Source organism: Oncorhynchus clarkii, chromosome 33 (genome assembly GCF_045791955.1).
Source record: "Oncorhynchus clarkii lewisi isolate Uvic-CL-2024 chromosome 33, UVic_Ocla_1.0, whole genome shotgun sequence".
Classification (NCBI taxonomy): domain Eukaryota; kingdom Metazoa; phylum Chordata; class Actinopteri; order Salmoniformes; family Salmonidae; genus Oncorhynchus; species Oncorhynchus clarkii.
Genome location: NC_092179.1, coordinates 19,218,330 through 19,244,216, shown reverse-complemented (window position 1 = coordinate 19,244,216; position 25,887 = coordinate 19,218,330). Strand labels below are relative to the sequence as shown.

Genomic DNA, 25,887 nt, shown 5'->3' with positions numbered 1-25,887 from the left:
CACCGTTACTCTCAATGTCACCACCACAGTTACTCTCAACGTCACCACCGTAACTCACAATTTCACCACCGTTACTCTCAATGTCACCACCGTAACTGTCAATGTCACCACCGAAACTGTCAATGTCACCACGGTAACTCTGTGTCACCGCCGTTACTCTCAATTTCACCACCGTTACTCTCAATGTCACCATCGTAACTGTCAATATCACCACTGTAACTGTCAATGTCACCACGGTAACTCTGTGTCACCACCGTTACTCTCAATGTCACCACCGTAACTGTCAATGTCACCACCGTAACTGTCAATGTCACCACCGTTACTCTCAATGCCACCACCGTAACTGTCAATGCCACCACCGTTACTCTCAATGTCACCACCGTTACTCTCAATGTCACCACCATAACTCTCATTGTCATCACTGTAACATTCAATGTCACTACCATAACAGGAGCTCTCTAGTGATGATACTGCTTGCTTGAACATCACTTGAAAAGCAAATAACTGTTGTGCCCATTTTTCTCCTGTAATGCATATATGACATATCGTACACCTGTGAAGGTTTCTGAATGTATGCATTTATTCCCGTTAATTTGTGTTCTCTAACCCCTACATTACTGTACCTGGCGGTAAAAGATGGCTGCTCGTTGGGCAGAGCTTAATGTGCGTGTCAAACACCTGTGTTTGGATGGGAGGCGGCCAGGCTTCCGGTGTGTCTAAGACAGATGTTTCATGGGACTGTGGTGGCAGATGATTGATGCCTCGCAGTACGTCAGGAGGCAGAAATCCCAGACACCTCAGGGTTTTTGGCTTTTGCGTGTGATTATTTCCCCCTTCTTTTTTCCTAATACGTGGTTAGTGAAGGAGAGCGAATCTGGAGACAGACGGGGGATTGGCAGCGCCCCAGAAGCCAGAGAAGCCAGTCGATCAACAGACATGTATCACAAAACAATGCCGTATGGAACACGCAGAGGACGACAACAGCAGGTGCCAGATACCCTCTGAAGCACCTGACTGGTGTGATGCTATCTCATTGGCAGAATTAGGCTGCCTCAAGGAGCAATAATTACAACAAGCGATCTTAATCTCCGCCGTGGGAAGGAGAGCAGAGGAGAGGGGGGACTCATTCAGTGAAGAAAACCTCTCCAATCATGTCACGTGGCTGAAGGCAAGACACCCACCCCCGTCCAACTACCTCTTCTTCCATATGGAAGTCACCTTGTAGATGTACCTAATCGCCGTCATTGAATTGCATTGTTTTAGCCAGGCGGATTGGGGCCCTGCTCAGAGGTTCATGAGGGGGAGGGAGGATAGGAGACAGACTCCCTGGTTCTCCTGAGGTACCCACCTCTATCTTTTCCCCTCTCTCCCTCTTTCTCTCTATATCTCCATGGCTACTCTGCCACTTTGGATATGTCATGGGTAATAAGGATGAAAAACTGTGACCGCTCCCCTCGGTCCCCAGTCGGTGCGGTGGCTTCGAAGTCTGCCCTTATACGCCCAGGGGAGGCCGAGCTCAGCACCGCTCACAAACAAAATGGAATTTAACAAGGCCTGAATCAGCCACAACGCCTCAGCAAATGGCCACTCAACCCTGCCGCACCTGCCTCGCCAGCTGGATGTACATGTTGTTATAGAAGAGTGGTATTGTGTAGTGTAGTGCGAGGGAGGGAACAGTGAACAGACACAAGGACAGAGTTCCCTATTGGATAAACTTACACCAGGATAAGATTCCATATGATTTGCCTGGCTTATATTAACACGGGTTGAATCAGAATTCATTAATTCCTTCTCAAGCCATATTGGAAACCTTGTGTGCGATGATAAAACTCCCTTAAGCCTTCATCTTCATTGGGTTTTTTTACTCTTCATTTGTTTTCCTGCTTTTTATTCAAATAAGATGTTAATCAACAGTGTGTGGTGTTGTAATATTTGTGTTTGCCATGTATGATGACCTGGGTCGCCATGTTGTGCCCTTGGCCACACACGCTCAGTCTCCCCTAGCTTGAGAGAGAGGATTGTCGCGTATGTTGTTGGATCTGAAAATGTTGCTCTGGCTGTTATTGTTTGTCACAGCATGACATTCAAATGTGTGCAGTAGTGTGATGAATATAAACAACATGACATCAAGAGAAGCCCTGAACCCCCCCACCCACTACTTAACATTCAAGATAAGGACTACAGTGGTTGCCATTGGATTCCCACACAATAACATGATTCATCTTCCTACTTGGAGCTCAACGGAGCTCTTTACATTATAGCCTAATGTATATGGTGCGTTTGTGCCTTTCCTGCTCTAATAGATCAAATCAATACTTTATTAGTCCTTTAGACCATGAATGAGCTATGGCGTCCAGAGACTGTAGTATCACATGTCTTACTCTACAGTACTAATGAGGCTTTCAGTGCTGCGTACCACTGTTTGATGTGTCTTTTCTATTAGAAAAGTGCAATGGGGGCCTCTATGAGTTGTTTCATGCATGTATACACAAAATGTGTGGAATAATACATACTAATTAGCGTTAGTTTTTGTACATTGTGAAACAAATCTCTGTGGAATTCTTCTTCTTTTTGGGATTGCCCCCTTGTGGTCATTGGCATTTAAGGATAAGGAACCAGGGGACTGAGGTTATTTTCCCATAGGGGTTGGAGATCCTTGGGGTCTGAGACAGCGAATAGCAAGAGTGGCTCTGTGGACCTGTGGCATTTCCACTGAGACAGGGTGTCTGTTTTGTTTGCCTGTCTTTGAGTACGAGGGAACAGAGACTAACCTTAACTCAACGGTGCCTGCTGCTAGGGGTTCCTCCAATGCTGCTTCTTCTTCTTAACACAGGAGTTGCACGTAGTTGAGATAGTTCAAAGCTGAGGAAGAGACAGACGGAGCATGTTAATGTGGAACAACAAAAATAATGCAAAGTTCATAGAACTGAATTGAGACTAGTTACTGCAGGTCAGTTCCTGCTTTCAAGAGACATTTTAAACTAGCCCAGTCAGATACTATTGTGTTCTTGAAACCCGCCATTTTCTTTTAAGAGTACTTTACAAGCCAGGCGCAAACAAGACCAATAGCATTTGCATTTGTTGCATTTGTTTGTTTGTTTGTGTGTGTGTGTGTGTGTGTGTGTGTGTGTGTGTGTGTGTGTGTGTGTGTGTGTGTGTATATATATATATATATATATATATCCATTATCGATGGAGCGCTTTCACAGCCGATTGGTCGTGTTCATTAGGAAGGCGGTGGAACCGAGTCATGAGATGGAGACCAGGGACGGGGACCAGCTGGGGATCTCCTCCCCACAGATGCTGCCTGCCACTGCGGTGTGAAAGGCACTCCATTGTGGAGGAGGTGGATGATGTGGAGGAGTGCTCTAGTTAGGGTCACAGCAGGGGATTTTCAATACTACTTCAATGTCTCATGTCATTGTAAATAATGTTTGAAACAGAACAAATGTGATCGATTGACTGTATTTTGGATTAAAAATGTATTCTAAAATCCAAAAACAATATCCAATAAACATCTGGATGGAGATTCACAGAATCACAGAATATATTACTTCAAAATGGATAAATAAAAAATGCAAATAAGATCTGTCCTTGCAGCATACGTCCCAAGGTTCTGCTGTGATGGAGAGCTATCAGCACCATCTTGACGGTGTCGGGAGGTGGAGATGGAGTTTGTGATTCCCTATTCATTCCCCCATTACTGTTAAGGAGCTATTTGCCGGGCGTTTGATGTACAGATTAAAAGCTATTACCTCCGGCTGCCACTGGCAGGTACACAAAGGCACAAAAATTCAGAGGCAATTTGTGTATCGTTTCAGGAAACTAGGCGTATGTCGCGCGTCACTACTTCACAGGAGAGCCATTAGAATACATTTTAAAAGCCATTTGAACGTAACTTTGTTGAATCAAAATGTGTTTTTTGCCAGAAATGCCTTCTGGAACATATGAACTTTCATGTGCTTTAATAACAAACTTGTATGCCATCTGTAAATACCAATAAAACTGTACATTTACGAGCCTAGTTGGTTTAGGCACGGAAAAAGACAGGAACCCGCTGGCCGTGATTGGCTGAGATAGTGGATAGCATGGTCATGCCGAGAGATGAGTTCGGATTGGTCTGCCATGTAGCACGCTACTGTCTATAACATGAGCTGGTCAGCATGTGTAAGTAATCCTTTCTAACACAGCTTTTCTTTCAAAAGTATCACGTAGTAGGACTGCATAAGTGTTGCTCTCCACTTTCTGGAGGAGGACCAAGTTTTAAAATCAGTGGAATGTCTGGTGCAATTAGAGTATGAGATAGGGAAAATTCTGGAGTTTGATTGCAAATATATATGCAGACGGAGTCGAAAAGAGAACACACAGTAGGCTGTTGTATAAAACACCTGTCTCCGGGTTAACATCTTTTCAAACTAAGGGCAACAATGGCATCCGTGAGAGAAGCATCCATGACTAAGATAGTCTAGCTAGTAAAATGTTCAGATATTACACGTTTCAAATTTAGTCAGAAAGTCGTTTTCATTTCAAGTTAGAGCGTACCGTTAGCTATACATAAACAACATGCCATCAAGAGATCCCCTGAAACCCTCATCCCCTACTTAACATTCAAGAGAAGGACAAGTTGCCATTGAATTCCCACACGATAACATTATTAATTTCCCTACTTGGAGCTCAATGGAGCTCTTCACATTATAGCCTTATATATTACCACAGATGTAGCCAGTGTGGTGAAATACATTTTTCAGCCGTAAACTCCTGCTATAGAATGAATCACGTGCTCTTGTTAACATACCCATGAAATCCATTTGCCTAACAATTGGTGCCACTCTGTCAACAACAGTTGATATTAACCCCAGCACAGCCATCCTCAGCCAGTGTGACATACGGCACGCAAAGAACTTGGATGGTACAATGATATGGTGATGCTTGGTGTAATACATGTAAATTAATGAAATCTCCACCACATTACTAACACAAACAGGCACACACACACACACACACACACACACACACACACACACACACATACAAACCTCTTCACAAGTCATTAACCTCTTTAGTATGCGAAAGTGTGTACTTTTTCAATGTTATTTTTATTGTCACATACACCAGATAGGTGCAGTGTGTGTGTGTGTGTGTGTGTGTGTGTGTGTGTGTGTGTGTGTGTGTGTGTGTGTGTGTGTGTGTGTGTGTGTGTGTGTGTGTGTGTGTGTGTGTGTGTGTGCGTGCGTACGTGCGTGTGTGTGTGTGTGTGTAAACTTGTTTGAGTGTTTATGCTACAGTAAGTAACTAGTGGGATTGCTTTGAATCTTTCCACACACATTAGATTTAGCACTGCCAACATTTCCAGCTGTTCTCCTGTGTATATTACTCAATGTACACACAGAGTACAGCAGTGTTGTGACAAATAATCACAGAACAATAGTTTCGAGCAAATCAATGGGCTCGCTACCACTTCCACCGCTCAGCTGGGTGAGTGTGAAAATAACCGTCATCGTAGGAACACAATGACATTGTCGTTATGATATCCAAACCACCGCTTTCAGCGAAATGAGAGTTTGCTTTCGTGACTCCTACAATTTGTCAGCCATCTGCAACGAACAACCACCCCTTTGTGGTGCTTCACATAAGTCTTCATTTTCCCGGCGTGGCGCCTGCTTTTCGCCCGCCTCCCCTCATCTTTCTTTTCACCGTGTTATTCCTCCATCCTGCATTTCCACTTAGGGTATCCACCACTCTCCATCTCCCTCTCTCCCTCCACCTCTCTGCTTGCCTGAACACATGTCAGTCTGTCTCCATCTTCCTCACATCAGATGCCTCCTCTAGAACTCCTCTGTATTCTGACCAGGTAGACCTTTATCGCTTATTCGCTCTTAACACTGGCCGTTTTGAATGGGTCTCGAGCAGCAGCCGGGTGAATGATGCGATCCGTCTCGTTGCACAGTGATGAATATAAGGCCCCATGCAGCCTTGGCCGGGTTCCTGAGAGCTATGGTCTACGATCACGACCAAGCCCAACCCTCAGCTCAGAACGATGCCAAAGGGAGAGATTACATTTCCATCTCTTAGTATTCCGACGGGAGACAAAACATACATACAAGGTTTGTGTTCTGGTATATTTCCCTGGCTTGGGTTACAACATGAAGGAGACACGTGGTGGAAACCATCTTTAGATGTGTGTACTGGTTAAGGACCAGAGCTGGGGGGGATGGGTGACATTTTGACAGGAGATATATTACCCCAGTAATCTACAGAGACGGGTGAGCGGGAAAAACAAACATGACCTTGAGGACTTGGCCGTGCCAATCACCAGAGCCTTGCTCCCCTTGACAGGCACTGAGGCAGAAACCCAACGCCCCAGATATGTCAGCTGGTGTAATCCCCTGACCACGGCTCATACCATCCCATCGTTTCTGAAAGGGGATCCAATGTGGAATACGATGGCAAAGCATCTCATGAGAAGTCATATTCGTTGGTCATGACAAGGAGATGCTTGTGAAAATGTCATTATCAGATGGAGAAAACAAAATCCAAACCATTTTAATTGTTTGGATTTTGACAATAGCCAAGCGATTGTGTTTTACAAATATGAATCTGGCATTTAGTATGTATTTTCATCATGCGTTGGGACACCTTACAATCCCTCAACAAAACAGGCATATAAACAGGCATACAAACACATCTCCTCCTTGCCCTTAAAGAAGGATACTGGTGTTCTCTGCCTCAAATTCTACCTAAGCCCGGACTGTAAGAAACAGCCTTCCTGACAGCTAGAGAAATCTCATCACAACAATCATGTCGGAGCACATTCTGTGAAACCAGGCAGTTCTGTGGAAAGCAACAGCGTCCAATCACTAGAACACTGGGGAAAATGGATTTCTATAGAGTGATACCTGTAGAGGGCTCTGTACTGTACTGTAGATCGGAGAAGGAACTTAAGTATTTACTGTGGTATTTACTGTGGTATGGCCTTGGCACCTCCAGGCCCATCCTCCAACCCCCCTGTGGTCACTACGCTGGCGGGGAGCGCCGTGGAGATGATTAGCAACTGTTACCCAGCATTCCTCTAGGCTACGCAGAAGGCGGTCCCTGTACGGTTGGAGCTCGACCGGGCTCATCATCTGCCCGCAGCAAGTCCACTCTATCACAATAACACTGATGAGTGAGGCACCTTCTCTGGTCGACACTTTAAGACCGACTCTATTGTGATGCGCCAATGGAGTCTACGGCTGTATTCATGTTGTGGACCTCTGCCGTCCCCCAGCTAATGCTATAAGGCAGCATATTACCCTGGTTCTGTTAGTTGACAGAGAGGTAGGTATATAGGACATATAGGACATATAGAGTTGAAGTCAGAAGTTTACATACACTTAGGTTGGAGTCATTAAAAGTCGTTTTTCAACCACTCCACAAATGTCTTGTTAACAAACTATAGTTTTGGCAAGGACATCTACTTTGTGCATGACAAAAGCAATTTTTCCAACAATTGTTTACAGACAGATTATTTAACTTATAATTGTCACGTCCTGACCATAGTGACTGGGGTGACTGGCGTGACTAGTGACTGGCGTGACTGGGGGTTAGTCTAGTTGATTATTTCTATGTGGGGTTCTAGTTTTGTTTTTCTATGTTGGTGATTGGTATGATTCCCAATTAGAGGCAGCTGGTAATCGTTGTCTCTAATTGGGGATCATATTTAAGTAGCATTTTTTCCACATGTGTTTGTGGGATATTGTTTTGAGTTAGTGCACGTAGCACCTCTGTGGTCACGGTTCGTTGTTAGTTTATTGTTTATTGTTTTGTTTTGCTAAGTTTCACTTTCTAATAACTTATGTGGAACTCAACATCCGCTGCACCTTGGTCCGATAATTATTCCAGCGAACGTGACAATAATTCACTGTATCAACATTCCAGTGGGTCAGAAGTTTAAATATACTAAATTGACTGTATCTTTAAACAGCTTGGAAATTCCAGAAAATGATGTCATGGCTTTAGAAGCTTCTGACATCATTTGAGTCAATTGGCAGTGTCTGGCGGTGTACCTGTGTATTTCAAAGCCTACCTTAAAACTCAGTGCCTCTTTGCTTGACATCATGGGAAAATCAAAAGAAATCAGCCAAGAATTGTAGACCTCCACAAGTCTGGTTCATCCTTTGGAGCAATTTCCAAACCCCTGTTCATCTGAGCAAACAATAGTACGCAAGTATAAAACCCATAGGACCAAGCAGCCGTCATACCACTCAGGAAGGAGATTTGTTCTGTCTCCTAGAGACAAATGTCCTTTGGTGCGAAAAGTGCAAATCAATCCCAGAACAACAACAAAGAACCTTGTGAAGATGCTGGAGGAAACAGGTACAAAAGTATCTATATCCACAGTAAAACAAGTCCTATATCGACATAACCTGAAAGGCCGCTCAGCAAGGAAGAAGCCACTGCACCAAAAACCACCATAAAACAGCCACACTATGGTTTGCAACTGCACATGGGGACAATGATCGTACTTTGCGGAGAAATGTCCTCTGGTCTGATGATACAAAATAGAACTGTTTGGCCATACTGACCATCGTTGTGTTTGGAGGAAAAAGGGGGAGGCTTGCAAGCCGTAGAACACCATCCCAACCTGAGAAGCATGGGTGTGGCAGCATCATGTTGTGGAGGTGCCTTGCTGCAGGAGGGCCTGGTGCACTTCACAAAATATATATCATCATGAGGTATGAAAATTATGTGGATATATTGAAGCAACATCTCAAGACATCAGTCAGGAAGTTAAAGCTTGGTCGCAAATGGGTCTTCCAAATGGACAATGACCCCAAACATACTTTCAATGTTGTGGCAAAATGGCTTAAGGACAACAAAGTCAAGATATTGGAGTGGCCATCACAAAGCCCTGACCTCAATCTTGTAGAAAATGTGTGGGCAGAACTAAAAAAGCGTGTGCGAGCAAGGAGGCCTACAAACCTGATTCAGTTACACCAGCTCTGTCAGGAGTAATGGGCCAAAATTCACCCAACTTATTGTGGGAAGCTTGTGGAAGGCTACCATGAAACGTTTGACCCAAGTTAAACAATTTTAAAGACAATGCTACCAAATACTAACTGAGTGTATGTAAACGTCTGACCCACTGGGAATGTGATGAAAGAAATAAAAGCTGAAATAACTAATTCTCTCTACTATTTTTCTGACATTTCACATTCTTAAAATAAAGTGGTGATCCTAACTGACCTAAGACAGGGAATTTTTACTAGGATTAAATGTCAGGAATTTTGAAAACAGAGTTTAAATGTATTTGGCTAAGGTGTATGTAAGAACAATCTGACCCACTCATACTTTACATTTGCATAAAATATAGTGTCATTTAGCAGACGCTCTTATCCAGAGCAACTTACAGTTTGTGCATTCATCTAATACTTTCTGCTGAAGCTCTGAAATCTGCCATACGTTGAAGAACCAAGGCGGAACAACACTTTCTCCAGCATACTGATTTCCATCTGCTTTCTCTCATTTCAACCCTACACTCGCTCATAAAGACTGAGCACGTTGTCACTCCTCCATACTTGTCCTTATTAACTATTTCAGGAGAGGGAGACTGCCTGTCTGTTTGCCTTGCACTGGCTGTTTGTAAGGGCTGTCAGCCACAAGCAATGTTCGGTGCTCATAATGCTCTTTCGTTCCCTTCTTGTACTCTGTCTGGTTGTAGAAATGTCCGGATGGAAATAAGAGTGCTATTTAAGGAGATGTAGCGACTGACGAAGGAACAGGTGACAAATGAAAGCCAGCGAGAAGGCTTTTGTTATTGTCTTGTCTCTCCGAATAGTATGTTTTTCATAATTTCATAACTCTCTCAGTTCTCCCCGACTGACTCTTATTCCCACCAACCTCCCTCGGCATGCCCACAAAGCTTGAATCATAAGTCTTGGGTGGAGACATGCCGCTCCATGTTAACAGGCTGTTTCTGTGGATCAGCTATCCCTTTTGCAATCCGCTCCTTCTGCTGGCTGATGGCGGCTCGTGGTGAGAGTAATTACAGTAGAAACCCAGGCGATCACTTTCAATCGTAAACTTCCTGAACTCTGCCAGACATTTTTCTGCACTTAAAAAAATAAAGTGTTTAGATTGTTTGGCTCATGTCCTGCGGACTCATGTGCAGATCAAAATGTATTTTTTTCTCCCATGTTCCATGTCAAAGCACATGGAAACTACTTGAACAGCTGCCATCAATGATAAATTCACAATATCTGGATATTGAAGAACTTTTATTCCTTTGTCCTTTACAATATTGCAATCAGCACTCTACAATGTGGTCAGTTGTACTGAATAGTACTGTTACGGATACAGGTATCCTGTGTCTGTGTGTATCCTGTGTGTGTTTCTTTTCTCTCCTTCTCCCCTCACAGGTGAAAATCATTACTCCCCAATCAGTCAACAATCAACCCATCAATCAGAAGACACACCTCCTCCTGTTTCCTACCCTATCATAGTTCCTTTCCCTTGGTTTAAAAACCCTATCATTTGTTTGTTCAAGAGCTCAATCTTTGTAATGCCATGTTGGTAGATAGCTGTTCTTGGTAGATTTCAGGAGAGCTCAATCTTTGTAATGCCATGTGGGTAGATAGCTGTTCTTGATAGATTTCAGTAGCACAATCTCTTTGTAAATGCCATGTATGTAGATCTCTCTCTTTGTGTATTAATTAACCTCTTCTTTTGTTTGAGCACCTCCAAATCACTTTGTCATCTCCTGTGAGTATTGTTTTTGCTTATGGTGTTTGCTGGTGGGAAAAGGGGAAACCAAGACAAGTCGCCCATGGGCATACACTACCCGTAGGTAAACTTTGTTAACACACACTAGTTAGAACTGGGCGGACCACCCACTGTATTTTTGGTTAGTTAGTTAGCTGTTGTTGAAATAGGCTAGTCTAGCTTAGGGGTGTTTTGAATACTTATTGTTTCTTTCCTTGGGTCCAGCTCAGCCCCTTTTTCCTGCTCCCCCCATTACCGTGTGTTTTACAATAAACCTTGAGTTTGACGGTATAATTTCAGTTGTCCTGGTTATTACGTTCACACTTTTACTTTGTCACAATTATAATTTACATGAGTTATGTTACGGGTCTCACTACCATCCCCCCTAGACTGTCGGGCCAAAAGGGATTCGTAACATAAGTGGGGCCTCATCCGGGATCTGTCTTTACTGACACCCATGCCGCTCATGTAGATTGTTGAAGTGGTATAGTTCAGTGTTGAGCGTCATAGCTGAAGTAGCATTAGTGTTTGCTATTTTCGTTGGCTCTTGTGAAGTAGTGTAAGATGGCTACTTTTGATTTGAAGTCCTTTTTGGATAATCCTTCGTGGGAGGTTTTTGATAAATGTCGTAGAGTTGATTTAATGACCTTGGCTGACCATTACTCAATATCGATTCCGCAGAGTGTAGTTAAGGCGGAGGTTAAACAGCTAGTGTTAAATGTATTGTTGGAAGAGCAGGTGCTTGTGTTACCGCTGCCTGAGCATACTACCACTGTAGGGGATGTTACTGCTCCTGTAAGCCCATTGGTGTCTGATAATGAGGGCGAGGCTAAAACACCAGCCACATTGTCCCATTTTGATCCACTCTCCCCACTGTCAAACGGTGATGCCAGAAGGGATGTCTGTTTAGCACAGTTCCAACTAGAGGTGGAAGAGAGAGCCCAAATTAGGCGAGAGACTCTCCAGTTGGAGATGTGTAAAATTGAGGCAGAAAGAGAACAGCGGCATTTAGATTTGGAGATGGGTAAAATTGAGGCAGAAAAAGAACAGCGGCATTTAGATTTGGAGATGGGTAAAATGGAGGCAGAAAAAGAACGAGAACAGAGGCAGATGACGTTTAAAATGCGCCAGATGGAACTGGAGGCAGAGACAGCGAGGCTAGCCTTCGTTCCTACTGTTCCTGTTAGTGAGTCGTCCTCACCAGCTGTGTCCTCAAACACGTTTGACATTAGTAGGCAGATTGCCTTAGTACCTTTGTTCAGAGAGTCGGAGGTTGACTCCTATTTTTGTGTATTTGAGCGTATAGCCGTAGCATTGAAGTGGCCTGAAGAGGTATGGTGCCTATTACTTCAGTGTAAATTAACTGGTAAAGCCCAAGAGGTTTTGTCAGCGCTACCTCTAGAGGACAGTTTGAATTATGAAGTGGTCAATGCTACTGTTCTTCGTGCCTATGAACTTGTGCCTGAGGCATACCGACAGAGATTTAGGTCTCATAGAAAGTCTTCTAGTAAGACTTATGTGGAATTTGCTAGAGACAAGGGAAATCTGTTTGATAAATGGCATGCTGCTAGTAAGGTAACTGATTTCAACTCTCTCCGGGAGTTAATCTTGTTGGAAGAATTAAAAAATTGCTTACCCGAACGCATTGTAGTTTACCTAAACGAACAGAAAGTATCCTCCCTGGCAGAAGCGTCTGTGTTGGCAGACGAGTTTGTGTTGACGCACAAGAGTGTGTTTTCGGCTCAAACTGAGAGTAGAACCACTGAGTTTCCTACCTTTAGCCCTAGTCGGCCAGCAGTAGTATATAAAGCACGCCAGAAGAATGAGCGTTCCTGTTTCTATTGTCATAAAGTGGGACATATGATTAATGATTGCTTCCTGCTTAAACGCAAACAAGGGATGCCTCTTCGTGCCAAGCCACCAACAGGTGTTGCTCTAATTCGTACGGTTGTGAGGTCTGCAACAAAACAGGTGCCTCAGAGTAACTGTAGTTTGAAAGACCCAGTCCCCGACCGCAGTTATGAACCATTCATTTTCGAGGGGTTTGTGTCCCTAACGAATGACGAAGCGTCTCAGCGTCCGGTTAAAATCCTTAGAGATACTGGTGCGGCGCAGTCGTTTATATTGTCTGATGTGTTGCCCTTATCTGACGATACATACTGTGGTTCCAGTGTGTTAGTGCAGGGTATTGAAATGGGTTTTGTCCCAGTGCCGTTGCACTTTGTGAAAGTACACTCTGAGTTAATCAGTGGAATATTCAGAGTGGGGGTACGTCCTAAGTTGCCAGTGAAAGGTGTGACCTTTATAATGGGTAACGATATTGCCGGAGGAAAGGTAGTACCCGTATTGGAAGTATTGGATAAAAGTGACCACTCTCTCTCGAATGAGTTGGCACAGAGTTATCCACATGTGTTCCCCGCTTGTGCTGTCACTCGTGCTCAGGCACTACAAGAGGGTGACGTGATAGATTTGTCAAACACTGTTCTGTTCAAAGAGGATGATCAAGAGGATGGATTGTGTGATACCTCTGAGAAGCTGATCACCTCTGACAAACAGCCCAGGAAAGAATCAAAGTACGTTGAAGTTATTGCTGATGCAATACAATTACCAGTCACTCGTGAGCAGCTGATTGCTAACCAAAAGGTTGACAACAAGCTTGCTAAATGCTTTTCTAGTGTTGTCTCGTTAGAAGAGGTGAAGAAGAAGAATGTGGCTTACTTCATTGATGGTAATCTCCTCATGCGTAAATGGAAATCCCATGTTGATGCAGGTGGAGATTGGAATGCTGTTTACCAAATAGTGATTCCTACAGCCTTTCGACAGAATGTGTTATCCCTTGCTCATGATCACCAGTGGTCTGGTCATTTAGGAATTACAAAGACGTATGATCGGATCCTTCGACATTTTTTTTGGCCGGGTTTAAAACAAGATGTGGCTCAGTTCTGTCGGACATGCCACACCTGTCAGATAACAGGAAAACCAAATCAGGTTATTCCTCCCGCTCCTCTGTGTCCTATACCTGTCATAGGTGAACCATTTGAGCATGTGGTGGTTGATTGTGTCGGACCGTTACCGAAGACAAAATCGGGTAACCAGTTTTTGTTAACAATAATGTGTATGGCTACAAGATACCCCGAGGCTATTCCTCTGAGAAGGATTACAGCTCCGATAGTGAGTAAAGCCTTAATAAAATTCTTCACGACATTCGGGTTACCGAAGGTGGTACAAAGCGATCAAGGTACCAATTTCCTATCCAAGCTCTTCAAGCAGGTGTTGAAATCCTTATCAATTACGCACCGTGTATCAAGCGCCTATCACCCAGAGTCTCAGGGTGCGCTTGAAAGATGGCATCAGACACTGAAGTCTATGCTACGTAAATATTGTTTGGAATCTGAGAAAGATTGGGGTGAGGGAGTTCCTCTAGTTTTGTTTGCTGCTCGTGAAACGGTGCAGGAGTCCCTAGGTTTCAGCCCGGCTGAACTAGTGTTTGGTCACACAGTAAGAGGACCAATGAAAGTCCTTAAAGAACAGTTCTTGTCCCAAGAGTTGTGTACCAGAGATGAGAATGTGTTGGACTATGTTAGTCGCTTTCGTGAGCGCCTACACCAAGCTTGTGCTCTTGCAAAGGAAGCTCTGTCTTCCTCACAGAGGAGCATGAAAAGACACTGTGATAAAGAGGCTGTTTCTCGTCCACTACAGCCAGGTGACCAAGTACTGGTGTTATTACCTGTTCCAGGATCTTCACTGTCAGCTCGTTTCTCTGGTCCTTATTTAATTGAAAAGAAAATAAGTGAAACTGACTATGTGCTTCAAACTCCTGATAGAAAACGCCAATCTCGTGTGTGTCACATTAACATGTTGAAAGGATACCACACCCGACCCATCACACAGTTAGATAGTTCAAAAACAGAGGAAGGTACTGCTGTCTCCTCTGCTACTACTGCGATGATAGTGGACTGTCATATTGATGATGATGGCTTGGAGTTGCGCAATACTCAGCAGCAGTGTGTTAGATTGCCCAACTCAGAAATGCTGCTGTCTATCCAGTCAGGTCTGGTTCATTTAACGGATGGACAGGCTAATGATATTGTGAGGCTACTACACAGTTTTCCATGTCTCTTTAATGACGTTCCTACTCGCACAAATGTGTTGGAACATGACATTAATGTTGGAAATGCTACACCTATCAAGCAACACCCATATCGTATCAACGCTTCCAAGAGGAAGATAATGAGGGATGAGGTGAGATATTTGTTGGAGAATGACCTGGCTAAGCCAAGTTCAAGCCCTTGGAGTTCTCCTTGCATTCTGGTTCCTAAACCTGATGGTACGTCCAGGTTATGTACGGATTATCGAAAGGTAAATTCTGTCACAATGCCAGATTCGTTCCCGTTACCCAGACTGGACGACTGTATCGACACTATTGGTGCTGCTAAGTATGTAACCAAGTTGGACCTCTTAAAAGGTTACTGGCAGGTTCCGTTAACTTCACGTGCTTCTGAGATTTCTGCCTTTGTGACCCCAGACAACTTCCTTCAGTACTCAGTCATGGCTTTTGGGATGCGAAATGCACCAGCCACTTTCCAACGACTGGTTAACTCTGTATTAGCTGGCGTTCCTAATTGTAGTGCATACCTTGATGACCTAGTGATTTATTCGTCTGAGTGGTCAGATCATGTTGACTTGCTAAGGGTAGTATGTGAACGGTTGGCAACTGCTTCTCTAACCCTGAACTTGGCAAAGTGCGAGTTTGGGAAGGCTACTGTTACCTATCTCGGTAAAGAGGTTGGCCATGGACAGGTGCGCCCTGTTGATGCCAAGGTCTTGGCTATAACTGCATTCCCTGCACCTACCACTAGACGAGAGCTACGCCGCTTTTTATGGATGGTTGGCTACTACCGTAGCTTCTGTAAAAATTTCTCTGCGGTAGTTGCTCCATTGACTGATTTGCTCAGTCCGGCAAGACCATTTGTGTTGTCCCCTGATTGTAAGAGAGCTTTTGAATCAGCGAAAGCACTCTTATGTAGTACCCCTGTACTTGCTGCTCCGGATTTTGAACAACCGTTCAAGCTTGAGGTAGATGCTAGTGCCAGAGGTGCTGGTGCTGTTCTACTGCAGCAGGACAAGAGTGGAGTGGATCATCCCGTTTGTTATTTTTCACGTAAATGTAATAAATGTCAAACAAACTATGCGACAATAGAACAAGAAGCTCTTGCTTTGTTGTTGGCTCTGCAATACTTCGAAGTATACATTGGTTCCAGTGCCCTACCAGTGATTGTGTATACTGACCATAACCCCTTAGTTTTTCTCCACCGAATGTACAACCAGAACCAGCGCCTTATGCGTTGGGCGCTGATTGTACAAAATTATAATTTGGAGATCCGCCACAAAAAGGGTTCAGATAATGTGTTGGCAGATGCTTTGTCTCGTGTGTAAAAATGATTTTTGTATGTTTTGGCAAGGTTGACGTTGTTGTTGTAAGTATTAATTTTGTTGTGAGTATTAATTGTAATACTGTGGTCGCAATCCCTAGGGTTGCTCTTTTAAGGGTGGGAGTGTTACGGATACAGGTATCCTGTGTCTGTGTGTATCCTGTGTGTGTTTCTTTTCTCTCCTTCTCCCCTCACAGGTGAAAATCATTACTCCCCAATCAGTCAACAATCAACCCATCAATCAGAAGACACACCTCCTCCTGTTTCCTACCCTATCATAGTTCCTTTCCCTTGGTTTAAAAACCCTATCATTTGTTTGTTCAAGAGCTCAATCTTTGTAATGCCATGTTGGTAGATAGCTGTTCTTGGTAGATTTCAGGAGAGCTCAATCTTTGTAATGCCATGTGGGTAGATAGCTGTTCTTGATAGATTTCAGTAGCACAATCTCTTTGTAAATGCCATGTATGTAGATCTCTCTCTTTGTGTATTAATTAACCTCTTCTTTTGTTTGAGCACCTCCAAATCACTTTGTCATCTCCTGTGAGTATTGTTTTTGCTTATGGTGTTTGCTGGTGGGAAAAGGGGAAACCAAGACAAGTCGCCCATGGGCATACACTACCCGTAGGTAAACTTTGTTAACACACACTAGTTAGAACTGGGCGGACCACCCACTGTATTTTTGGTTAGTTAGTTAGCTGTTGTTGAAATAGGCTAGTCTAGCTTAGGGGTGTTTTGAATACTTATTGTTTCTTTCCTTGGGTCCAGCTCAGCCCCTTTTTCCTGCTCCCCCCATTACCGTGTGTTTTACAATAAACCTTGAGTTTGACGGTATAATTTCAGTTGTCCTGGTTATTACGTTCACACTTTTACTTTGTCACAATTATAATTTACATGAGTTATGTTACGGGTCTCACTACCATCCCCCCTAGACTGTCGGGCCAAAAGGGATTCGTAACAGTACTATAGGTCCACTTTAGTGATTGTGACTGATCTGATCTGCAGTGACACCACATACCGAAGCTCTTTATGTGTACACACGAACACAAACACAGCTCCAACGCTATTCAGCCTCATCTCCTTTAAAGTGCAAGAAGGTAGCTAGAGATCACAACGTCCCTAAGGTAAACCCTTATCCCTGTGACAGTGAGTGTGGCTGTGCTCCGTCCTCTATAGACACTGCCCTCTGAGCAAACAAGATTACTGTGATGAAGACGAGCTGCCGTGTTTAATCCCTGTCTCAAGGTACTTTGGGGGTGACACTCTCTCTGACAACAACAAAACTTTGAAGACAGAGCATTTAGTGGGGACGCAGCCCTCACATACCCGCTGCAATGGCAACAACGCCCTGATCAAAAGATCCCCTGTAAGTGAAGTCGTTTTCCCAAATACAAAGGCCTTTGGCTTTTCGAATTGGTCTGTGAAAATGGTTGATTGTGTGTTCTAATAACATGAGGGTAGGCTTTGTGAGAGGTTAGTCATTTTCCATTGAGGGTGAAATACACCTCCACATCTGAGTTAACAAAGCAAACAAAGACAAAAAACTGTTTGAATTACACTGGCTGGTGAAAGTTCCTCTTCTCTGCCTCCCCTCCAGCTTCCTTCACTAGGTTCATACAGTAATTGTCTGTCACAGAGAGCTCCATCTCTAACATGCCTGTGGATCAGGGTAAGCAGAGAGCTCCATCTCTAACCTGCCTGTGGACCAGAGTAAGCAGAGAGCTCCATCTCTAACCTGCCTGTGGACCAGGGTAAGCAGAGAGCTCCATCTCTAACCTGCCTGTGGACCATAGTAAGCAGAGAGCTCCATCTCTAACCTGCCTGTGGACCAGGGTAAGCAGAGAGCTCCATCTCTAACCTGCCTGTGGACCAGGGTAAGCAGAGAGCTCCATCTCTAACCTGCCTGTGGACCAGGGTAAGCAGAGAGCTCCATCTCTAACCTGCCTGTGGACCAGGGAAAGCAGAGAGCTCCATCTCTTACCTGCCTGTGGACCAGGGTAAGCAGAGAGCTCCATCTCTAACATGCCTGTGGACCATAGTAAGCAGAGAGCTCCATCTCCAACCTGCCTGTGGACCAGGGTAAGCAGAGAGCTCCATCTCTAACCTGCCTGTGGACCAGGGTAAGCAGAGAGCAAGGGGAGGGGAGGTGGGGATGGATGGGGTCCACCAGCTGGCAGTGGAGGGGAAATTGTTCCTGGGCAGCAGGACTGGCTGTTATTTCCTTATTCATCCTCCAGTGGTCCAAGCCAGGGCTCGATGGGACACAGTCATTTAACAATACAGCCCTCCTGTTTCCCATGGTCTGGCAGTCACCTGCTCATACACCGTGGGATGGCTCGGTCCGGCGCACATTTTGTCATTGCAGGTCTCTAGGACCAGCTTAATCAGCCCTGTCCAGAGACAGGTCCTGTTAGGGCACCGATGACCATGATGGAGGTTGACAGGTGTCGTGTCTGATATGCGAGTGCCATAAGAGTGGAAAGAGAGTGAGAGTGAGAGAAAGAGGGAGAGAGAGAAAGAGAAAGAGCAGTATGCCTAGCTGACAGAGGGCCATTTGAGCGTGGGCTCCATCTTTTCCAAGGATGGCTGATTCCTATTTCTTCCTCTCCCCCCACTACTGTGGCCAATGCTCTCTGGGTTATCCAAGGTAAAGTGATTGTTATTCTCTCACAGGCCAGAGGCTTTCTTACAGTACCCAGGATGCCCCCTGGGGCAGGAGAGCATGGTGGAGCTCTAGGAGAGATGGATGTCACTGAGAGAGAGGGGAAGACAAAAGCAGGCAGAAAGAAGGGGAGGGAGAAAATTCCCTCAGTCGTGATTGCTTCGCACAAAACTTCCGCGGCCTGCACAGACATTTGTTGTGAAACACAACTTTGAAATGCCTGGGCTTGAAGTCTGAGACAGAGATGACCAACTCTCTCTCTCGCATAATAATGTCCCTTTTATGTAAACTATGTAAATGATGTGCTATTATGAGTAAGGCTCCTTTAACAATTCTTTTCCCCCAAGTTATCTTTACTGGTCATTATCCATTGGTGTGGATAGAAAACGTCTCGGCTCGGTAGTCCAATTTCACAGTAAATTCTGTACACTAGTGACACTAGTGAAGGAAATCTGAGCAGGCATTAACCGTAATGGAATTCAACGATAACACCTAATGCCTAATGTGTCAAATGCTTTCCACATTCAATTTGTTGGAGATCACATTGGACTACCGGTGGAAAATCATTGAGGCCTCTCAGAACAAATTCATGGACCGTCGTATCTGGGCAAAGAGTACACGTGTGTTTGGGGGGTAAGTTAACCTGTATTGGTCTGCATAGATCTTTCCGGAGGAGAATGGGTTGTTTTATAGTTCAAGACAGGCACTCTCTGACCCAATCGGGTTTTGGAAGGATGGGTCTTCGATTGGGCTGATTTCTCACATGGAACATGGACATACAGGTGTGGTCAGGAATACAATGTTTTGACTTGTCAAGGTTTTTGTGCTCTCTAGAGTAACGTGTGTTCACCATGTACCTGTAATCTCAAAGCTTTTTTACAACAAACCTTCTGCATGTGGCTAACTAACCACAGTACGCACAGGGTATGTGTGTGTGTGCGTGCGTGCGTGCGTGTGCGCGCGTGCGTGTGCGTGTGTGTGCACCTTGGTTCGCATGTGTGCGTGTTTGCCTGCTCTCTCAGCCAAACTAAACCGATGGGAAATCATCTAGAAGGACGCAATGAACTCTTTCCTGAGTGTTGGCAGTGGGGAGCAGAGCAGCAGGTCCATAATGAACAGCTGAGACGGACAGTGAGGAGAGTCTGCTGCTGCTGCTGCTGCTGTGTGCCCCCCCCCCACCACTCATTAAGCCTCCTGGGAGTGTGCACTGTGAACTGCATGTGAGTGGTCCACTGGAGGATCCACTGCGCTCCCCTCCACAGGGCAGTGGCAGAACAGCTGCCTGTGTGCATCACGGGAACAAATCTGAAGCTGTGTGTACATACTGTGTGAAGACTGTGTGTGTGTATTTGCATATGTGTGAAGGACAGGCAATTCAAATGGGGACAGCAGGGGTCTCCATGGCAGCAGTTGGGGAGGAGCCAATGGCACCTGGGGAATGCAGAGTGTGCATGGTAGTTTAGTATCTGGCCCCTGATTAGAGAAGAGAGACAGTTGTGACAGTTAAATCATACATCAGGATGACAGATGTATCGCATAAAGATCTGTTATCCATGGATGATTTGCATATCTGGATGACTACTCGAGTGAACCTTTTCCCAGTAATAGAAGAGAACAGAAGGAGACAGTGGAACCTACGTGCAGAGGGAGATAATGCATGAGTCTTGTTTTTTGCGCTATTTGACCTACATTAGTTTTGAGATGAACACCATTCAATGCAGTACCAACACAAGCCTGAGTTATTGATGACATCTACAGCTTGAACAATAACCAATTATGCAAGCCCTTACATGTCGGAGTAACAGGGTGATGCAACCTGGCTTCATCAATGCTGTATTAATAGCAGATGCATAGCATGCTGAGATGGTGGCCACATGAGAATACACACAGATCCAGTCTTTTGTTACAGCTCCATCTTCTCCTTCTCCTGTTGATTATCTAGAGCCACTTAATTCCATATCCCTCCATTTCAGTCTACAGGTCTCCATTTTGACTGATTATCTTACATGGAAAGAGCATTGGAATAGTTATCAAAGCGCACTTTGCTGGCACTGTCTTTCATCAGAGGCCAATTCACAATGTACCGAGGGCACAAAATGGATGCCGGCGCATTACTGTGACTTTACAAAGACGCCCAGATTGCTGTCGGTCTGGTCTGGTGTCTCTCTCTCTCCTCTCTCTCTCTCTCTCTCTCTCTCCCACACACGCACGCACGCACGCACGCACGCACGCACACACACACACACACACACGCACACACGCACACACACACGCACACACACACGCACACACACACACACACACACACACACTTATCCACAGTGCCTCTTACCCCTGGATGATCAAAGCTGGCCTTGTCCCTGTATAAGCCTCTGCTTTGGGGGCCTGGGGTCAATGACTCTCTCCCCTCTACCTTGGCCTCTTTGTGCACCAGGCCTAGACTTTCATATGCTCCCTCAGTCCTCCTGTTATTACCCAGAGTGGATCCCCCAACAGATGCATGCGTTGTCTTTTCATCTTGAAATGCAGATTAAAAGCGGTGTGGGGGGTGGGAGCCTACTGCCAGGATCAGTATGAAAACAACCACTATGTTCTGTAGAGTTAAAGGAGAGACAGAGGGTCTCACGGCCAAACAGTACATGGTTAGTCAGCTGGGGTAAACAAAATGGAGATTGAGATCAGGGTTCGGAGTGGGCCCATCTGAGAGAGAAAACGGGACACAGTGGTGTCAAGCTGTCACCCACTTCCAGCACCACTCCGGCAGGACACAAGGTTTTTTTTGTGCTTATCTTTGCTGTTACTCTGTGAGAAGGCCTTTACAGTTTGTTTAGAGCCTGACTAAGCTTCCAAGCCCCTGTGACAGAGTACTTGGAGGCCCAGCCTCGCCTTTGTAAACAGTGCTGAATCTTTGGTTTTGTATAACTCATAAAACTCACTCTAAACTTTGTTACTGCCATTTGACACAATACATTGTGTATATTTATCCAAGATGGCTGCTAAACCATGTATAATGAAACCTCACTCTAAATGTTTTCAACCCATTCCAATTCCACAGGCCGCCCACTGTCATCAGCCTTGATTGTTGTGTCAGACTGTCAGCCATTACAGTCGGGCTGACTCGGATCTACTCTCCTCAACATTCTGTGGTGCTCTGTGTGTGTTGTGTCCCTCTGCCCCGTATCTCTGAGGAGAGAGGCAGATACACAGGGGCGAGTGTGATGAGGTAACGCCAACCTTATGGTAATCATACCGCAGCCCTCAGCGAAACTGACGACACTAAGAGGAGCTGACATTTCAATGTGCTACATCTCACTCTTCAGTGAGCAGAGGGTGACATGGGGGTTATGCTAGCTCCCAACACATTTTTAGAACAACCCCAAAAGCTGTTAGAGCTCAACGATGCATGCTCATCTTTCAAAATTCTCAGATCTACTGGAGACAGAATGATTTTCCATCCTTGGGAGAACTACTCTGTCTTCCTTTGGTCTCCTTGTCTTTAAAGTCTAGGCTGCTCTACTTATTCTCAGAGGTGTGAAAGCCGTGACGTGGTTATCAGAAATAACAGCACATTCTGGGGAAGCTCTGCGGTTTCTTAGCAACTCTACTGCAAACCTATTCTCTATGCAATGCTAATCGACATTCAACACTCACCTAATACAGACTGAACGGGCGAATGACATCAACGAGGAGCAGAGTGAAAAACCAATACAGGATGTAGCAGAGTATATTTAAGCAATAAGGCCTGAGGGGGGTGTGGTATGTGGCCAATATACCATGGCTAAGGGTTCTTTATGTACGACGCAACGCAGAGTGCCTGGATACAGCCCTTAGCCGTGGGATATTGGCCATTTACCACAAACCCCCAAGGTGCCTTATTGCTATTATAAACTGATTCCCAACGTAATTAGAACAGTAAAAAGTACCTGTTTTTCATACCCGTGGTATATGGCTTTCAGCCAATCAGCATTCAGGACTCCAACCACCAAGTTTATAACAGACTTTCACTCACCCTCTGAGATTATGGATAATCCTAATTACAAGCAAATGGAGGCTCAAATCTGCCACCACTTCTTATGTTTGACAGCAGAGAGCACAAGTCCGACATAAAGAGGAAGGGCATAGTGAAGTACTAAGACAGAAAGGGTTGCCAATGACCTCCATTTTGCACTACACTACCTGTTTAGTTGCAGTAGCATGTGTTATCCAGTTACCAAAATAGCATGCAGGTTACACTCCTACAGTAAGCAGTCAATAAGATCCCAATGGACAAAGGGTGTATCCTTGTTGGGTCTTTCTGAGAAGGCATGGAGTGGGGAGATTGAGTGGGGGCAATTCCAAGAAATTGACAGACGATCAACTCTGCATTGTGAACATTGACTCATTATTAGTGGTTCCACCCGAACATGCAAAGGCATGTTTAAATGAATAACCAAGACAAGCTCTTACAAGTCGACGATGGTTTCCTTCACATCTGGCACCCACTGGGTTGGTAACTGTGCCATGTCCGACATCCTCGTGACCACCACTATTGTGACTCGTTGGAGAGGAAAGGGGACGGCACCATTGTGTCTTTGTGTGGAGGAGAGGCCGGGTGCCCTGATACAATGGCTGGCTACAAAACACCTCGCTGTGAGCACAGGCCTCAATCGGACATTCCCCTGAGAAATCACTTCTGTTTTTCATAGTTTTTGACTCAGAGATCAGTGCAAAATGAACACTGTTTCTTCAGAGCTTTCATTAACAGAAAAAGATGCAATCTTTTCAGTTTACCCTCTATTTCCCCTTAGCGAGTGTGCTGGGCTGGTTTCGGGTTCCTTTCCTGCTCCACACACCTCTGCAGCGGAGAGGGGCAGAGATCCACCTGGAAGTCGGGGGGGCGGCTGATGAACCGACGCCGGCAGACGGCTCGCCAGTGTTTAAACACAACAAACAGACACCCAGAATTATGCTTCCATGTTCAATTTACAGCCCACTGTGAGCCAGCGCGGAATTAAATAAGCATCTGGGTGTTTTGGCTTCAGGCTGCTCTGCTGTCCGTGGGCTGAGAAATCTCTCTCCCTCTTCCTCTGTGAAGCAGGAGCTAGACCAGAGCAATGATGCAGCCCCCAGTCTGTAGAGTCTGCAGGGACCTAGTCAACAATCAGCAGACCTACTCCTCCTATTCCTCTGCGAACAAGACATTGTGTGATGGTGTGGTGCTTGTTTTTCATTGGCCTTTGCCATTTATATTTGGATGGTAGTTATCGGAAGGTATACAACGGTCAGGTTGGTTAGAACCGCATTCCAGCCGGTGTCTATTCCACAAAATCTATTCCGCTAACTCTATGAGATTAAAATGTCTATTTACTCTGTTCCATCTGACTGCACAATCCACTGTCTCATCAGCCCAGCCAGGCAATTTATAAACTTGATCTCCACTATAAAAAGCATCTAGACATTTTCACATTTCTTTTAGACTAACATTTTGTTTTCACCACGGAGATTTGTATAAACCTTCCTGTCTGTCTCTCTTATATTTGCAACATTGTTTCAATATTCAAATTCAATCTCCAGCTGTCGCATAGTAATGAGTCTGGAGTTGGGATGAGTTGGGATGAGTTGTCTGGAGTTGGGATGAGACAGACAGGCAGGCAGCTTTTCTCAGCCAGTCGAAATCATGAATCAGCATCATTTTTATGGCTATATACACAGAAATATCAATAGAAAACAGGTGAAACGAAATGAAGAGCAGCTAGTTTGCAGTCTTTCCAGCGTCAGTTTGAAGTGATTGTGTTAGCTGTGTTGTTGGCTAGCTCCTGTGAACAACAGTGTCCTGATGAAAGAGCACATTTTCTATGCCAGGTGAAATTGTGACTTATTAGCTCATTGTTATGGATGTATCCAAATAAATGTCACTAGAAAACAGCTTAAATAAATGCAAATGCAGCTACTTTGTTGTTATTCTGGCTGCACTGTTTGGTGTGACTGTAATTTAGTCGTAGTTGGCTAGCTAGCAAGCAAGGGATATAAACATTGCCAGTCAGTATGTCCCCAAACTTTCAGTTACTGGCCCACGCTCTTAACCACTAGGCTACCTGTCGCCATAATGTTACTCTCCCACTAATCTCGTTCCCAGACACCTCCGCCCAATGCGCAAAGAGTCTGATATACCAAGGCGGCAAACTCTGCCTTCATTGGCCAATACAGAAAGACCGGGAGAAACTCCCAGTACATAGGCATTGGCTTAATCGGCTTAATCTACCAACCAATCATCTCCCACAACACCTTCCCCCTAATCCTCCCCTGTATGCATGGTGGGCACCTCGTTTACAGAGCCACGCCTCTCAGTTGTGTGATTTGCTCAAATGTAATGATGGCAAATACTTTATTCTATAAAATCACAGCCATATAATTCTATGGTCACTCCCACTAAGGCCAACTTGAATCGTTGATGTCCCAGGCTTATATGAGCTGTGCGCAATAGCCTGGGGACAGCGGCGGATTAAGAAATCATAGGCCGCAACCAACCATAGAAAGATAATCCATAGATGGCACTTACTTGGATACAACATACTTGGATACAAAGTATGTTTTATGGTGTGGGGTGCATTTTCTTGGCATGGTTTAGGTCCACTTGTAGAATCTATGCCAAGGCGCATTGAAGCTGTTTTTTTTTTATTAATCAGTTACCCAATTAAGGCAGGGCCCCCCAATTACCCATGGTGCCCCCTACCTCCTATCCCCCCATCTGATGATTAGCAGAGCGGCAGCAGCAGGCTGAGTCTTTCTGTGGTTGGAGGTTACAGTGAAAAAATACTAAATATATACTACATATAATATAGACAGTATGTATTTAAAAAATAATATATATTTAAAAAATAAATAATAATTTGCTGCCTCTTGGCCCCACCACGGGCCTGGGCCTGGGCCCAGGAGTTTCAGGCCCGGTAAGCCCTTACAGTATATTAATCTGGCCCTGCCTGGAGATAAGTTTACTCTCCCACAAATTCACGTGACTGACAGCGCCCAAATGCATAATGTGTTCCTAAAAACACAAAAGTAGATTCAACCTTCATT

General features: G+C 44.8%; 1 protein-coding gene across 2 annotated transcripts in view; it reads right to left on the bottom strand.

The window, feature by feature from the left end:
* The window catches only part of LOC139393190 (synaptotagmin-1-like), a 232,308-nt gene that overhangs the window by 136,816 nt on the left and 69,605 nt on the right, over nt 1-25,887 (bottom strand). For both annotated transcript variants that reach the window (XM_071141620.1, XM_071141623.1), the window contains exon 3: nt 2,772-2,862. The gene's annotated coding sequence lies outside the window, so the exon portion shown is untranslated. The remainder of the gene's footprint in view (nt 1-2,771; nt 2,863-25,887) is intronic.